Source organism: Tenrec ecaudatus, chromosome 14, assembly GCF_050624435.1.
Source record: "Tenrec ecaudatus isolate mTenEca1 chromosome 14, mTenEca1.hap1, whole genome shotgun sequence".
Lineage (NCBI taxonomy): Eukaryota > Metazoa > Chordata > Mammalia > Afrosoricida > Tenrecidae > Tenrec > Tenrec ecaudatus.
Genome location: NC_134543.1, coordinates 115,160,855 through 115,179,498, shown reverse-complemented (window position 1 = coordinate 115,179,498; position 18,644 = coordinate 115,160,855). Strand labels below are relative to the sequence as shown.

At 39.4% G+C, this 18,644-nt stretch overlaps 1 protein-coding gene across 1 annotated transcript in view; it reads left to right on the top strand.

The window, feature by feature from the left end:
- The window catches only part of WDR72 (WD repeat domain 72), a 250,223-nt gene that overhangs the window by 54,740 nt on the left and 176,839 nt on the right, over window positions 1–18,644 (top strand). The gene's annotated exons all lie outside the window — the stretch shown is intronic.

The following is an 18,644-nucleotide window of genomic DNA, read 5'->3' as shown; positions in this document are numbered from 1 at the left end:
TCTCCTGAATCTCAGCCCTAATTTTTATCATTTCTTTTCTTTTGCTGCTAGTTGGATTGTCTTATTGACTGTGCTCTAGTTGCTATAAAATTTTTGCCAGTGTTTCAATCATAAGTCTTTCTTCTTTTTTGTGTGTGTGTGCATGTATTGCTATGAAACTTTCTCTGAGGACTGCCTTTGCTGTGTCCCATAAGTTTGGGTTGTGTTCTCATTCTCGTTGGTTTCTAGAAATTTCCAAATTTCCTCTCTGCTCTGGACCAGTACACACTCCTTTTCCAATACAGAGTTATTCATCCTCCAAATGTTTTCCCTTGTTTTCCCATCTCCTTTTGTTGATTTTGAGCCTATGGCACAGTGATCAGAGAGAGACGTCTGTATGATATCAATATGCTTTAATTTATGCAGATTCTACTTATTTTCCAGCATGTGGTCTGTCTTCAAATATGTGCCATGTGGGCTTGAAAAGAATGTGAATTTATATATATTTGGGGTAGAGAGCTCTGTAGATATCTTTCAGGTAAAATTGTCTAAATTTAGTGTTTAGATCTGTAGCCTTCTTGTTGAATTTTTTTTTCCACAGTGATCTATCTTTTTCAGCGAGTGGTGCATTGAAGTCACCTACTATAATTGTTGAGGCTGTGATTTCTTTTTTCATCTTGTGGAGTATTTGATTGACATATTTTGCTGATGGCTTGTTCGGTGAGTAAATATTTAGATTGCTTAGTGGTTTTGGTCTGTGGTTGCCTTGAGAATTATATAGTGTCCCTCCTTATCTCTTTTCATGGTTTTCACTTTGAGATCAGTTTTATCCGAGATTAGGGCTACAACTCCTTTTTTGAATTGTTGTTTGCTTGGTATGTTTTTCTTTAGTCTTTGATTCTCAGCCCATTTTTGTCTGTAATCTTACGATGTGTCTCCTGTAGGCAGCAGATCGAGGGATTGTGTTTTCTAAGCCAATCGGTTAGTCTCTGTCTCTAGTTCTGAGTTCATTCAGTTATATTCAGGGTTATTATATCTCTCTGTGGACTGTGTGATGTCATTTTATCACTCTTCTGTTTCCTTCCCACCATTTCTTTTCTGTGGTTTGTGCATATGTGTGTTTGTGGTTCATTCTTGCCTTCTTTCCATCATTAAATCAATGTTATCTTGGGGGCTGCTTTCCCTGTGATGATCTCTGGGTGGAGGTCTCTTACATGTGTTTGTTGAGTGTTATTCTTCTGATGTTCTTCTGACCATACTGCGTCAGCAGGGATCTTTTTTAGTGCTTGGCTCCTTTTTGCATATTGTTTGAGAATTTCCTTGTCCAGGAAGACTCTCACTTCTTGATCAATTTTGATAGAAAATTTTCCTGGATAGAGTATTCTTGGGTTTATGTTATTTGACTGAAATTTTCAGAATATGTTGATTAATTCTCTCCTCTTCTTCATAGTGTCTGCTGATAGGTATGAGCATAATCTTATCTGCTTGCCATTATATGTGACTGCCTGTTTTTCCCTAGCTGCTCTCACAATTTTCTCCTTTTCCTCAATGTTGGATAGTTTAACAACTGTATGCCTTGGTGACTTCTTTGGAATCAGTCGAGCTGGTGTTCTTTCAGCCTGCTTTTCATTCACTAAGCTAGGGAAGTTTGCCTCAAGAATTCCATCACTATTTTGGCCATTGATTTCCTTGATATGCATTCCTCTGGTAATCCAATTATTCTGATGTTGTTCCTTCTCATAGCGTCAGACTGCGGGTTTCTTCAGGTTCTCTGATGGACTTGTTAGACTTTTTTTTCCACATTTATTAATTTCTGCTTGTGAGTCCTCTAGATCGTGGTATGGTTCTCTGCCTCCTATATTCGCTGGGCGAAGTCTGTGAGTTTGCTATTAGTTTTTGTTATCTCGCCCCTTAGCTCTGGTATTTTCTTTTGGTGCATGGACTTTATCGGCTCTATAATTTTTATCCTTTTCCTGTAATTCTTCCCTAAAGTCCTGTATGACTCTAAGCAGCCTTCTGAAAATTTCTTTGGGTGGGAGGTCAACGTCTGCCTTTTCTATGACTACTGTTAGGTCCAGATGGTCCTCTGGCATTGGATTTTGTTTCTCTTCCTTGTTGAAGCTGTGGAAGCAGCTTCCTGTTTTTTTGGTTGATTTATTGCAAGTAGGTGCCATTTTCCTGGGTGTCTCAGAGCCCTGGGCTCCCTCTTTGGGAGGTTGGTGTTGGTGTTTCTGTAGACTGCCTTTAGCCAACTGCCTTGAGGGGTTGTGTTTCACCTTTGTCCTGCTGGGGTTTCCCTCACACCTTGGCCTCTGCTTTGTGCTCCAGGGATCCTCAGGTCTCCTTTGGGGGTGTTTGTAGTTTTTCACACTCGGGTTCCCTGGAAGTGTTGCCCCAAGTGCAGGGGAGTGTAGTTTAGGGATGGGTTGGGTGATCTGTTCCTGACTTAGGGGCACTTCCCATAGGCAGGCAGGTGGGAGAGAGGGCACGTTACTTCTGTTAGCATGCAGATCCACTGCTTGGAGCATAGGGTGGGGAGGGGCTGAGTAGGGAGATGGGAGAATGCATTAGGAAAGCCCCAAAGGTTTGGGTCCCTATGCTGCAGCTGCACAAGCTTCTGATTTGTGTTCAACACCTGGCAGGATGGGAACATCTCTCTCTCTCTCTCTCTCTCTCTCTCTCTCTCTCTCTCTCTCTCTCTCTCTGTGTGTGTGTGTGTGTGTGTGTGTGTGTGTGTGTGGTGAAGGGAACTGGTTAGCGGGTCTGTTAGGAACACCAAGATGGGATGGGGGCCTCTGGATTGAGACCTCTGTGTGTGGGTGGGTACTGGCTGGTAGGTCTGCAAAGAGCACCAAAGCATGGCAGAAGTTTCTGCCTATGCATGTCTTCCCTATGGCACCAGGGGGCAAACCTCTTGAGTGGGGACTTTCTAGCAGGTCTGTGAGGAGCAGCCAGGCTGGGCATGAACCTCTTTGGGGACAATGGCTGACGGGTCTGTGAGGAGTGCCCAGACATGGTGAGCACCCCTGTGGACAGGGTACTGGCTGGCAGGTCTGCATGGAGCACTGAGGCAGGTCTGAAGCCTCCGTACACCTGACTGACCTGTGGCTCTGGGTAGAGGAGGAGCAGGTGCCCTGAGCACCACAAAAGAGGCAGCTAGTAGGCCTGAGACCAAGGGCATCCATTGGAAGTGCAGGCGTTGGGGTCAAAGTCAGCTTCTGGTTTCAGAGAAGTGCTCTGAGCTGTCTTGGGAATTGACCAACAGACTTGAGACCCCTACTCGGCCTCCAATTCTCCCCACTCACCAATCTGCACGGAGCTCTGGGTGTGAGCTAACTCTCTGGTCTCCATCTTGGCTAAGCCTCCCTATTTATGTTTTCTATCTGGACTTTGACTCCATCTCATAATAATGTTAAAGTATCTCATGATAAATTGAAAACTAATGGTCATTTCAGAAGCTGAGTGAGTGCTCTTGTTATCCACTCAAGGAGAGAGTGTAACTTCTTTTCCAACTTTTTAATTTTCATTGGACATATGATATTACCAGGAACAAGATAAAGTTAAATATAATACATCTTCATTTAAGAAAAAAATTAAGTGAATGGGGAAAATGAAGACCTGCACAGAAAGTACCAACGGGGAACTTAAAAGGACAAAGTAAAGCATTGTAATGAAATATGAAAAGAAAGACCAGGAGCTAGAAAACTCAAAAGGTAAAACACAGTGTATCTCAAGCTGAAAGAGCTATAGAAAAATTTGAAGACTTGAGTTACAATATTGAAAGATTATTTGGTTGAAATATTAGATGAAGCAGGATGCATCAAAATAAAATAGAATACGCAGAGTTACTTTAACAAAAAGAATTGGCCAAAGTTGTACCATTTCAAGAGGCAGCACATGATAAAGAGCCAATGGTACTAAGGAAGATGTTCAAGCTGCACTTGGAGGAGAACATTAAAGAAAGGCATTAAAGACAAAGAAGCCTTCAGGAATGGACAGAACAAGCTGACAAAGCACTGAAAGCACTCAGTCTATACTTAGAAATGTGGAAGACAGCTACCTGATCAATTGATTACAAGAGATCCATATTAGTGCCTGTTTCAAAGAAAAGTCACTCAAAAGAATGTAGAAATTATTGATCAATTACATTAATACCACACACAAGTGAAATATCGCAGAAGATGATTTAAAATAGGTAAAGCAGTACACAATCAACAAACAGCTATCAGAAATTTAAGCCAGATGTCAAAGGGACATAGAGCTAGAGACAGCACAGTTGATAGCAGATGAATGTCACCTGAAAACCGAGAATGCTAGAAGCATGTTTGTGTTTTATTGTCTATGCAAAGGCATTCTACTGGGTTGATCATAACAACCTATGGGCAACATTGAGAAGAATAGGGACTCCCAAACATTGTGCTCATGTTGAAAGTGTAAATGGAGCAAGAGCAAATTGTTAGAACAGAACAAGGAAATACTGTATGGCTTAAAATCAGAAAAGGGGTATGCTAGGGTTGTATCCTTTCCTGATACTTATTTAATCTGTATGCTGAGCAAAAATGTGAGAAATTGGACTTTATGAAGAACTTGGCATCAAGATTGGAGTAAGGCTTTATTAACAACTTGCCCTCTATAGATGATACGACCTTACTGATGAAAATTAAAGTCTGCAGTCTTTACTATAGATTTCAACTCACTGTAAAGAAAACAAATTGAAATTCCTTCAACTGTACCAATTTACAACACTATGATAAACGGAGAAAATGTTGAAGTTGTCAAGGATTTTCTTTCACTTGGATCCACAATCAAGGTTAATAGACGCAATAGTCAAGATATCAAATGCTATATTACATTAGGGAAATCTGCTGCATAAGATCTCTTTAAAGCCGGGGTCCTCAAAGTACAGCCCGTGGGCTACATGCAGCCTGCCTAGGACATTTATCCAGCCCACCAGGTGTTTTTGCCCCATTTGTTTTTTACTTCAAAATGAGATATGTGCAGTGTGTTTAGGAATTTGTTCATATTGTTGTTGTTGTTTTTTAACTATACTCTGGCCCTCCAACGGGTCTGAGGGACAGTGAACTGGCCCCCTGTTAAAAAAAGCTTGAGTAGCCCTGCTTTAAAGAGTTAAAAAATAAAGATGTCAGCATTAGGATTAAGGTGTGCCCGACCCAAGCCATGATATTTCCAATTACCTTGTATGCATGTGAGACTTGAACAATGAATAAGAAAGATCACAGAGTAATTAGTGTATTCGAATTATGATGTTAGTGAAATATAATGAAAGCACTGTGGACTTCCAGAAGAAAATCAAATCTCTCTCGGAAGAAACACAGCTAGAATGACGATGAAAATGTACTTGGCTCATGTTAGTAGGAAAGACCAGTCCCTGGAAAAGGACATCATGCTTGATAAAACAGAGAAGCAGAGAAACAGAGGAAGCACTTCAAAGAGATGGACCGATAATCTAATGGTTATAATATTGAGCTCAAACACAGTAATAATTGTGAGGATGGAGCAGGACTGACCAGTGCTTTGTTCTGACCTGACACAACAGCACCTAAACATAATAACAACAACAATGGAACATGTATAAAAAAGAAAACAGTACAGAAATTAAAATGTCTTAGTGCAAATCTGGTTTCAGAAGGAAGGCAATAGATATGTTTAATGGCGTTGTAAAAATCACATCAATTAAGGGTATGATTACACAATTGATTACTATAATTCCGATCAATTAGTTGCCGAAGTGTGCAATTTTAAATTGAAAAAATTTATATGAGAGATATGTTTATGCAACAATAACAAAATAGAGGTAGTGCTTATGTAAAACCAAGCCCTCGTAGGATTTGGTTCCTTCCTTCAGAGGTTTAGGGTCATGGTTTCATGGAATGTTTTCATTAACTGGTTTATTAACATACCTATCATGTTTTACCACAAATGCAATGTATATTATTCAATTTAACCATTTGTGCAGCAACCACCACCAGTCCCTGCACATTAAGTTCCTAGGCCCACTATGCATGATGCACGTGTAGCTGTGTTATTTATGCGAGCATATTATTTTCTCAAAAGAACAGGTGTACTTTTGTTTTAACTATGAGTTGGAGTCAACTCTATAATATTTACTGACAAAACTTAATTATAAATTGTATTTGGTTTTAAACTGAGATTAATCATTAAACTTTTATTATAGTTAATTTTCCATTGTTATTATATGTTTATGAAGACATATAACTTAATAAGTCAAATACCTTATCACAAAAGTGCTGTTTAAAATCAGTTTAAAATTTATTTTTTCTATTTTGCATATGACTCCATGAGAATAAGCCCCTATCTGTTTAAATAATGTCTCCCTTCCTGTGTCTTCTTTCATCTCCACCTTGAAATTCTCTGTTCTGTTTTACCGGAGGTCGGTGGTCAGAATTATATATTAGGGGTAGGAGGGGCCAAGCGGATAAAGTCTAGTGTTTCCCTGAGTATCAAACTGTGATAGGGCTGGGGTCCAAGGTGCGGTGACCATGGACTTTTAAAATGCATACCTTTCGTGAGCTTAGAAGCTATAGTGGTGCAGTGGGAAAAGTCCTTGACTGCTAATCAAAACATTGGCTATTTTGCTCTGCAAGACATCTGTCCAGCATTTGAAAAGCAAAGCAGTCTCTCAAGATTCACAGAGGAAAGCTAGAAAATCCCATGCTGTAGTTCTACACTGCCATCATGAGTTCTAAGTTGAAATCAACTCAACAATGAACTTAAGTTGTTTTCATTTGTTTGTTTTATATAGCCTAGAGTCGCCAGAAGTGCAAATAATTAATATGCTTAGTTGCTGTGATATTTAGGGATTATGTCAGCTAGACACTTCTGGTTCAGGTTAGGAGTGGAGCCCAACCTATCAATTAGGTCACAGCATGATGACGCATCATTGACGTGTGGCCCTTTGGAGCAGAGAGAACGAGAGCCAATATTTCTTTGGCCCTTTAACTGATGCTGGAACTGGTTCCTGAATCTGGTTCATCAATTTCCTGTTGATCCTTTAGTGGACTACCGCTGGTGCATTCAGATTCGTTCATAAATCATCCTGTGGCCATCCACCACCACCTTCATGCTTCCTGTTTATCTGAACACAGAGACCTTAGTCTTCTCTAAGGTTTTAATAGCAATCTCTCCCACTGACTACAAGAAAATAGTAACATCTGTTTTATTTAACGGGTGAACAGTTTTTGACTCTTTCTCTGGACCAAAGTGTATATATTTATATATGATAAAGAGAGAGACCACTGAATTTAAGCAAGCAAATAAAATACACCAATTAAATACGTATTAAATACTGAAAAGAAAAGGACATAACTAAGAAGCCCATACAAGATAGGGAGATAGGAGAGGAATTTTCTTTCAATAAAGACATCTCTGAAGTAGTAAGATTTAAAAATATATCTGAAGGAAATATCTGAGATGGAGGTAATAGGAAATTTTTTTAAACATTTTATTAGGGGCTCATACAACTCTTATCAAAATCCATACATATACATACATCAGTTGTATAAAGCACATCTGTACATGCTTTGCCCTAATCGTTTTCAAAGCATTTGCTCTCCACTTAAGCCCTTTACATCAAGTCCTCTTTTTTCCCCTCCCTCCCCCGCTGCCCCCTCCTTCACGAGCCCTTGATAATTTATAAATTCTTATTTTGTCATAACTTGCCCTATCTGGCATCTCCCTTCACCCCCTTTTCTCTTGTCTGTCCCCCAGGGAGGACGTCACATGTAGATCCTTGTAATCAACTTAAAAAAATCCAATTTGTAAACAAGAGGAAATAGCAAGGAATAATGTCATGAGGAAAACTTGGAGACATGATTAGCAGGGAAAGAATATGGCTTGTAGGTCAAGGAGTTGGGATTTATCCCCAAGTGTGAGCCAGTAGGGAGCCCTGGTCTTGTACTGGTTATTCATTGATCTGATAACTACAACATCAGCAGTTAAAAATTACTAACTTCTCAGAAGAAAGATGGAGATTTCTACTCCTGTAAAGAGTTACAGTCTCAGAAGTCCACATAGGCAGTTCTACCCTGTCCTATAGAGTCACCATGCATTAGAATTTACTTGATGGCAGTGAGTTTGGTTTTTGGTAGTCACAGTTAAAAGTCATTAGGTGGCTGGTGTCATGTAATTTTTCAAAGAATTTATCTAGCATTTAATTTATGCCAGTTCCCATCCTAGTTTACATAATCGGCTTAAAAATAAGTAAAAAATATAATTCTACTCTTATTTTGGTCATAACCTAGCTTTGGATGCAAAGCTGATTGAAGAAAGACAAATGTTAGAGAGAACGCAGTGGGATCCCCAAGCTGAGCATATACTCAATAAGCTCTGACCCTAGTGTCAGGAATCTTCCAGAACTACAGATCGGCAAATCTGGAGGGCAGATTGAATGAGAACTTCTTTTGTACGATTGTCAGCAGGAAGTCAAGGAAAGCTTCTCAGAAGCTTTGTTATAAGATAGCAGTTTATGAAAGGTTAGTTGGTCATGATGTCCTGGTGAAAAAGATTTTCTTTCCCTTTATTTATAACATACTTATATAGCTCAAAACTCCCTGTGTCCCAGAATCTTCTAAAAAGTTCATCTGGAAAAAAGGGTAAGAAAAAGAAAGCAGAAATTATATAGAGAGATAGATAGATAGATATGTATATATGTAAATATATAAAGATAGGTATACTTTTCTATCGATCTATATCTCTACAACAAGGAAGCAGATGGACAATAGGCCTCTACTTCAATCTTAACTCAGTAAAAGAATGTTTGGTTCTAATAATGTGGCAATAGATGATACTCACCTTCCCTACATGCTCATTGGAGACAAAATGGGTGCATAATCAAATGTGGTGAAGAAAGTTGATGGTGCCTGCCTATTAAAAGATATAGCATCTGAAGTCTTAAAGGCTTGTAGTTAAACCAGTGGCCATCTAGCATGGAAGCAACAAAGCCCACATGGAAGGAGAACATCAGCCTGTGTGATCATGAGGTATTGATGAGAACAGGTACCAGAAATTAACAAACAATCATATTGACATGAAGGAAGGTAGACAAAGTGGAGACCCAAAACCCACCTGTAAGATAATTGGTCAGTCTCTCACAGAAGGGCCACATGGAAGGGATGAGATATCCAGGGTACAGCATAACACTGATGAAACACAGAACTATCCTCTAGTTCCTTAAGATTGCCTCCCCTTACTATTATGGTCTTAGTTATACCTCATTAATCTTGTTATATATGTGTCTATTTATTTGTATAATTAATATTTTTGATGCAGGAACTCCAAGAGAGGTAAACCCTACAGTAATGGGAGTAATGATTCCCGGAGAAAGAGGGACAGAGGGGCACGCGGAAGTGGGGAGGAAAGAGGGAGTTGATAGCAATGTTGACTGTATGACCCCACTCAAGGGGAGTGAAGCATTGAATTGTAGGTGAATGGATACACTGAATGGTGTAAGATACAACCACCACCACCACAATGAGATTATACACACACACACACACACACACACACATAAATATATATAAAATAAGGGTTCCTAGTGGATAGCGTGAAGAGGGTGAAGATAAAGGGGACCTGATGTCTAAGAGTTCAAGAAGAAAGAAAATTATTTCGAAACTGATGGTGGCAGCAATTGTGCTCGATCTAATTGAATTATGGAATGCTATAAAAGCTTTAAGTGCTCCCAATAAAATGATTTGTTAAAAAGCTCTTCAGCATCTGTCTGCTCAATTTAATACTTAGAGCAACCATTTGAGGTAATACCCATTATCACCCCCATTGTACATTTGGGGAAACGAGGCACAGAAAGGTGAAAGAACTTGACCAGCACCACACAACGTCTACATATAACACAAGAATTTTAGAGTAGGGCAAAATGGGTCTTTGTTTTTAACCCTCATGTGGTGCTTCTCACTGCCGCCTTGCCAGGTGGAGATGTCTCTCATAGAAACAAGTTTTCAGATGGGGCTGTGGAGCAAGTTATGGTTTTAATAAAGTTGGTTCGATGTGCTCTGAGGTGAAGGACACCTGGAGGCCCATGTTTAATCAACCTGCTGCTAAATGAAAAGGGAGTGGCTTGAACCAACCCAGTGATTTTCATCACATGGAGCTGCTGTGAGGTGGACTTGGGTGGACAATGCCCAACAACAGCATTGGGGCATGTTGAGTTGATGGTCACAGCAGGACAGCTAAGGGAATTATTGCCCATATGGCCTGGGGTTTGGCCACTCCCTAGGTTTCTGTGCACTGACTTTGAAGAATGGGCACGCTGCCCACTGACTAGGCGGAATCAGTAATAACTGCCTCAAATGCTTGCAGTTGTTTTCTTTCTAATGGGATATGCATTGTTGCATACTTTTCCCCCCTTATAACATAACGTTTACACTTTATAGTATTTTCTGCAATGTTTGATGTATTTTATACAATGAGGATTTTTACTTGGGATATTAATAGTTATTCTTTAACTATTCAATTATATTTCATTTAAGTGTCTATTTTTCCTGTCATGTAATAGACTGATTCAAGTAAACATTAGAAAGTGTGAGCTAACTCTTACTCTCGAGGTGTCTCAGAGCACAACAAATCCCCCTAGTTATAAATTGAGTTCACTTTGAAAAACAAAAGTTTTCTTGAAGTTGAAGTTTAATGAAAATCTTTAACCTCTCAGTTCACTAGTTATTCTCATATTACGTTACAAAGGCAACTCTTTTGGAACCCCTCTGCGTGGTCATATCACTCTCCTTGGTTTCTGTTTTGGCTATAGACTCTAGAAATTTAAAATGCTTGCAATGTTATGTAAATTCCATAATTTCAGGAGTACGTTTGCAGGATCATTCTACACGGGAAGTGACTAATCATGGTGTATCAGTCAAAGTTAAATCAGCAGAAATGTCACCATAATTTGAATCGAAAAATTTAATATGAAGATGAATCATGTTACCAAAGCATTTGAATGTGAGAGATTCGCTAGTAGACAGTAAAGAGAATGCTAAGGAATATAGGAGGAAAAGACACTACTGTAGGTCTGAGACAGTATTCCAAAGGGAGATGCTCCATGAGAACTGAGATCTTGACCTTTTTGGAAAGAGTGTGTGTGTGGCTCATGGGATGTCAGAGAAGGTGCTGTGAAGTCGTGGTGGTGGCAGTGGTTGACATTGCCAGGAATATGCTGTAGAATGCCAGGAAAAACATTCACAGGGAGATCTCTCCTGGAAGGTACTCTGCTCTACGTTCACACAGAGGATGCACCTTTACACTATGTCTTTTCTCCCACTCTTTGCCCACCAAGGTTACTATTACCTCAAAGGCTACTATTGTGGCAAAGGAAAATGTAGTCAAAGAATCTACCATATATACTCGTGTGCTGAGAAAATGGGGTTCAGCTTATTCTTAGGTCAAGCTGTAACATCTCTCAGGTGATTGCCCTTCCTCCACTGTTCATTCAAAGCCACGCTGACACTGCAGGGATTTGAATGTTTGTTTACTCACATCTAACCAATCAGAGCCATCCTATGATGTGGACGGCTCCAATTCACAGAAGCACCAGTAGTGATTCACTTACGCCGGCAGCTGAACTGGTGAGGATGTGTCTGTGGCTGCACTCCATCTCTCCCCTCTGGTCTCTGTAATAATTCACATCCTGCATGTCCCATCCTAGGCTTATACTCGAGTCAATTAGTTTTTCTGGTTTCCCAGGTAATAGGTACCTCGGCTTATACTCGAGTTGGCTTATATTCGAGTATATACAGTAGATGTATTTTTGCAGAGAAGGCAGAAAGGGGTGAATTTGGAGCTTCGAGGCAACAACTTGATAACTGACTGCTGCGAGAATCCTTACCAACTACCAAAGCTTTCAAAGGCCGCTGCCCTGAAGCTGTTGCAAAATCGAGCCATTTTTACAACATCTAGTTTACTTCCCTGTCTGCAGTAACCTTTGAAGAACTCAGGGTGAATTTTCTACTGCTTTAGTCATGTTTGTCTTGCATCCAGTTCCTTAAAGATAAAACCATAACCAACTATTTTGCAAAGATTTTGAAATTGCACATGGTAAAGCTGTAACAATAAACTTTTTCTGTTGTTAGGTGCCGCAGACTTGGTTCTGATTCACTTGGTTCTATTGCATATGCAGGGCAGAATGCAACACTGCTCAGCCGTGTACTACCCTCACAGTGGGGCTTATGTATGAGGCTATTGTAGCCAGTGGTCAGTCCCTCTTGCTGAGCGAACTTCCTTCTATATTAATCAATATTTCCTTCTTCTCTTTGAATGACTGCCTCTTATCCATGTATAGGTTGGACATGCACATGATAAAATATTCTGGAATGTTCATTCTTCTCAAGGCTAGCCATAGTTTCCTATAGGCCACACAATCTAATGCTTTTGTATAGTCAATAAAACACAGGTCAATATTTTTCTAGTATTCTCTGCTTTCAGCCAAGATTTATGTGGCATTAGCAATGATACCACGTGTTTCACATTCTCTTCTGAATCAGCCTTGGACTGCTGGAAGCTCCCTGTCAATGCACTGCTGCAACTATTTTTGGATTATCTTCAGCAGAATTTTACTTCCATCTTATATTAATGATATCTTTCTATAATTTGCACATTCTGTTGGGCCACCTTTCATTGGAATGGGCACAACTATGGATCTCTTCTAGTCAGTTGGCCAAGTAACTGTCTTCCAAATTTCTTAGCATAGTTAGCGTTTCCAGTTTTGTCAACTTGTTAAAACATTGATATTCCATCATGGCCTTATTTTAGTGTAGCTCGAAATTCTTCCTTCCATTCTGCCATTTTAATTTACTGTTCCATTGTACTTCCTTCCAAGTACCATTGGTTCTTGGTCATCCATTATGGAAAGCTGAATATCGACTAGCTTTTTTTGGGACAGTGACTCAATGCATTGTTTCTATCTTCTCTTGATGTGTCCTTCACTATTTTGCTATAGAGTCTTTTAATATTTCAACTAGTAATATTTCAACTCAAGGACTGGATTTTTCCTTCAGTTCTTTCAATGTAAGGTATTCTGGGCAATTTAAGGTATTCTGGGCAATTTAAGGTATTCTGGGCAATTCTTTCCATTTAAGGTATTCCTTTTTGGTTTTCTAACTTTAGATCTTTCCACATTTCATTATATTAATTTACTTTGTCTTCTTGAGCTGCTCTTTGAAAATTCCAGTTGAGTTCTTTTATTCCATTGTTTCTTCCATTTACCTTAGCTAGTCTATGATCAAGAGCAAGTTTCAGGGTCTCTCCCGACATCCTATTGGACTCTTTCTTGTCTTTTTAATGCTTCTTTGCTCTCTTCAGGTATGATGTTCTTGATGTTGCCCCACAGCGAGTGAGGTCTTTATTTGGTCCTTAATACTAAATTAATCACATCTGTTCTTGAGGTGTTCCCGAAATGCAGGTGGGATTGACTCAAGATCATATTTTGGCTCTCACAGACTTCTTTCAATTTTCTTCAGATTCAACCTGACCTTGCATATGAGCAATGATAGGCTGTTTCCTAGTCACCCCCTGACCTGGTTTTAGTTGCTGATAATGAACTTCTCTATCTTCTCTTCCCACAGATGCAATCCATTTGATTTCTCTGTATTCCATCTTAAGAAGTTTATGTGTATGGGTCCCCAAAACTTAGACTCAAGCATTTTGTTAGAATATGAAGTTTTTCATTTGGGTAAAAATAGCTTAAGTTTACTTTAAATACTATGACAAGTGAGTTTTCAACTGTTCCTAATCTTTATACTACCATTAGATTTTGAGTAAAACTGCAGGAGAACTGGAACTGATCTTATTTATTTAAGATTGGTAACACCTATAATTGGGTTTTCAGTGCATGAAATGAATTAGAACTACTGATATTGGTGGGAAAACTATTTTTACCACTGGAAAAAACAAGAATAATGGCAGTATCCACTAAATAGTTGTGTTTATATAAGATATTAAGTGTGGAGTTCAGTATGGATAGTGTTGTTGGTGGCTGCCAAGTTGATGCTGACTCTTGGCCACTCCATGGGTGCAAGGGAGAACCTGTCCCATAATGCTGTCAACACTGTCCTTTCAAAGGCAGTCCTTTCTGAGGTGTTCCTGGGAGGCTTGAACTGCCAGTTTCACTGTTGCCAACTCATACAGGTATGTTAATCTGTCATAGACTCTTTCCCAAGAATCCTCCAAATATTATTGTAATATCATGGTTTCAGGAGCCACAGAAAATCTGTGAGACGAAAATATCAGGGATGATTTCACATTTAAAGAGAGCTTGCTCAGGAAGACAGTGGATTGGATCAGGTGCCACAGTTTACAAATTATTACAGAGACACTCACATGTTCAGGAAGCAGCAGTAACGATTCTATGGTTAGCCATGCTTGCTGTTGTTCTTTGTTTAGGTCCGATGGGTAAAGGATCTGGAGGGTTTGTAAGGCTGTGAACCTTCTCTCTTTAAACAACAATTTATTCATTCCTCCATCTCCCTTTAATTTGTGGAACACAGCACAAATAAAACATACTACATATAGTTACACAGATATGCTTATCAAAATGGCTGCCTTGCCCCAGTAAACCCCTGTGCACGTGGTTCTTTCTACTTTTCCCCACCCATCATCCCTCCCTACCTCCCTTCCTCTTTCTTTTCTGCCAAAATCCCCCTATCCCTGGCCTCTGTTAGTCTTCAAAGTCGTTTCCTTTGGTGTTAACTTCCTTTCTTAAAATAATCATGCCATGCAGTATTTATCTCTAGGGTGTTGATTGAGTTTGCTGAGCATCGGGCTCTCCGATTTTGTCCATGTTATGAGGAGTTTGGAAGCCTCATCATTATTTTTAAAGAGGCATAATATTTCATTGAGTGCATGTATCACCATTTGTTTATTCATTCCTCTACAGATGGGGCTTTTGATGGTTTCCTAACGTTTTGTTATTACAGGAATTGCTGCAACAAGCATGGGTGTGCATATGTCTATTCACATTTTGCTCTTTCTTTCTTTAGGGTAATAGAGAGGTTGCAGGTTCATTAGGTATTTGTATTTGTTTAGGGAAGCCCCATACTATTTTCCATAGTGGTTAGACAATACCGCAATCCCACCATCAATGTATGAGTGTTCCAATTTCTCCACATCCTTCCAGCATTTACATTTTCATGTATTTTTGAAGTTTACTAAGAATGTTGGTGTAAGGTGGTGTCTCCTTGTTATTTTAATTTGTATTTCTCTTATGGCTTATTAACTTGCACATTTCTTCATATAATTACTGGTTGTCTGAATGTTATCTTTAGTAAATTGTCTATTCATTTCTTGTGCTCCTTGCTTGAATGAGTTGATTGTATTTTTCTTATTAAAGTGTTGTAATTTTCTGTAGATATATTTTAGGTCTTTCTATCTGATAAATCATTGTGAAATATTTTCCCCAATAAATGGGTTACATTTTACTCTTTTGATGAAGTCTTTTGACGTACATAGAGGAGCTCTGGTGGTGTAGTGATTATGAGTTGGAGTTCAATCCGCATGGTGGGCAGTTCGAAATTGCCAACTACTCCTGGGAGAAAGACTGGCTTTCTACTCCTGTAAATAGTAGCCTTGGAAACCCACAGCAAGTTGCCATGGGTCAGCATTGATTTGATGGTGGTGAATTTGTTTTTCACTTGGTTTAGTATACTGACGTGTCATATTTTTAGAAGGTCCGGTGCTTTGTCCTCTGCAGTGTGGGTGCCTTTCATTATGTTTGGTAGTGTTCTTACAGGGATGGTTTTCTTGTTATCGTGTACAGCTCCATTTATTGAAGACATACCAAATGTGCTAGAAGGGAAACTCGTAGAATAAAACCATGCTTGGAAGCTTTATAGGTTAAAAGGTTTATGAAAGGATTTTTAGTGAAAACTAACATAGTTATAAACTGGGAAGTTAAATTCTGCTTACTATTCTAACATAGTACCGGTTACTGTTTTGGAATCCAAATTACCCTGTGATGGTACATTTACCCGTTGCCCTCAAGTTGATTCTAACCCATAGTGATCCTATAGAACAAAGTAGAATTGCCCTAAACTGTGCCCTGTCCAACCCCCACTAAGCAGAGTAAAGCACGAAGGGAGTACAACAGAGCAGCAAGGGGAGCAAAGCAACAATGTCCCTGAAGAATCCCCCAAATACATTTCTGTCTCAGGGGGCAGGGTCTGGCACCTCATCAGACCTGATTGGAAAACATTCATAAGGGTTAGCAGACCTATCTGGAACTATTTATAAGCTTTTTAAATTTTTATGTCTATCAAGATAAAATAGGATTAACAATCCTGAGGAGAAAAGAGTGGGACCAATGGTTCTGGGGAGACATGGGAGAAGAGGAGGGAGTGCCAACAAACACAAGGCCAAGGAACAACAAGGGATCTAAAATCAGTGGCACAGAAGGTGTAGAATGACTGGTGGGATTTGATCAACTGCAATATAGCTGAGAGGAATTACTGAGAGCTGAATGAAGGTCAAACATGACAGTGGGACACGACAAAAGTAAAAGGAAACAAAGGAAAGAACTAGGAGGCAAAAGCCATTTATTAGAAGTAGAAATATAGGCATATATATGCAAATATATTAATATATAATATGTAATGATAGGGACATAGGTCTATGTACATATATTTTCATATTAAATATTTAGGTAGCAGATGGATTTGGGGCCTCTACACAAGCTCTCCCTCAACACAAGTACACGTGATTCTAATAACCTGACATTCTGTGATACCTACCTTCTCACAAAAATCACTGAAGACAAAATGTGTGCATAAACAAATGTTGTCAAGAGACCTGATGGTGCCCAGCCATTAAAAGATATAGTGTCTGGGGTCTTAAATGCTTGTAGTTAAACAAGCGGCCCTATAGCAGGGAAGGAACAAAGCCCACATGGAAGAAGCACACCAGCCTGTGTGATCACAAGGTGTCCATAGGAACAGGTATCAGGCATCAGAAAATCCCAAACAAACAATTATATTGATGCAGTCATGGGGGGGTGAGAGTGGAGACCCAAAGCCCATCTGTAGACAATTGGACATCCCCTCACAGAAGGCTTATAAGGAAGGGATGAGTCAGCCATAATGCAGTATAGCATCGATGAAACACAACATTCCTCTAGTTCATTAATGCTTCCTCCTGACTCCCCACTATCCTGACCCCAGTTCTACCTTACAAATCCAGCTAGTCTGAAATACATACATTGGTACAGATAAGGGCTCTCAACATAGGGAACCCAGGATTGATAAACCCCTTAGGAACAGTAATGGGAGTATCAATAACCATGAGAGTGGGGGAAGGTGGATGGAGAAAGGGAGAACCAATCACAATGATAGATATGTACCCCATCCTGAGGGGCACAAATTAAAGAAACATGGTTGAAGGGAGACAGTGGATGGTGTCAGATATGAAAATAATAATAAAATATAATTTATCAAGGGTTCCTGGGGGTGGAAGGAGAGGGTGGGGGGAGGGGAGAAAAGAACTGATAAGAAGGGCTCAAGTAGAAAGAAAATGTTTTGAAAATGATGATGGCAACATATGTACAAGTGTGTTGATACAATGGATGTATGGATTGTTAGGAGAGCTGTAAGAGCCCCAACAAAATGATTTTTTAAAAAGGAGTGGGTGGGGGGTAGGATTGCCCTAGAGATTTGGAGGGTGTAAATCCTTATGAACATAGACGCCCACATCTTCCTTCTATGGAACAGCTAGTGGGTTTGAACTGCTTATCCCTCAGTCAACAGTGGAGTGCTTAGTCACTGTGCCATCGGCTGCTGTAAAAGTTGATGATAGACAACAGTAAAAACGAGAAAAGGATGGATTCATAGAAGCACCATATCTATGTATCTATTTGTTGTCATCTATTACCTATCTACTTACCTTGGTTCTCTTGAAAAGACATTTTATTATGCAATTGTTATTTCTGTATTTGTATGAATAAGAATTACTTTAAAGTGCTTCTTCTCCTTTCTATTTTATAGTTAATAATATTTTATAATCAATAATAATTGATCATCTTTTTCCTTCTTCACAAATAGCTCACATGCTTTCTCATTGGTAGGAAAGAAAGTGACCCAAGTGAAATTTGTATTGAGTGACAGTATGTCAAGTCAATTGTCTGTTGTGTCTTTACTCAAGAAGATATGTGATATGTTTAATATAGTATGAATAATGTAAATGAATTCCTCACTGGCATAAGAGACAGTGGTCATGATTAATTCATAACTATTCAGATTTCAATCTGTGTATGGCAGTCTATTTCATAAGAACACAATTCCGTGTAAATTGCTTTCTGATATTTTTACACCATTTGTTACTTGGTCCTTCTAATATGAAATTGAACTTGTGACAGCCCTAATTTCTGAAACTATGGAAGAATTGGCAATGAAGAGGGCGGATACTTTTTGTTTCTAATCATAGTGTGAAAATATCAAAGCCCAAGGAAAACAATAGTAGTGGTTACAACCCCAACAACAACCTAACTCTAGAGCTGTCTGAATCTGTGAAGGTGTGAGTGCAGTCGAGTGAGGGTGGAGCTAATCAGAGGTACCGGTTCCCTCTTATTCTGCACAATGAAATGATATCTTTCCAATGGTGACATTTAGCCCTGGGAGTACAAGCACAGCTGCATTCTC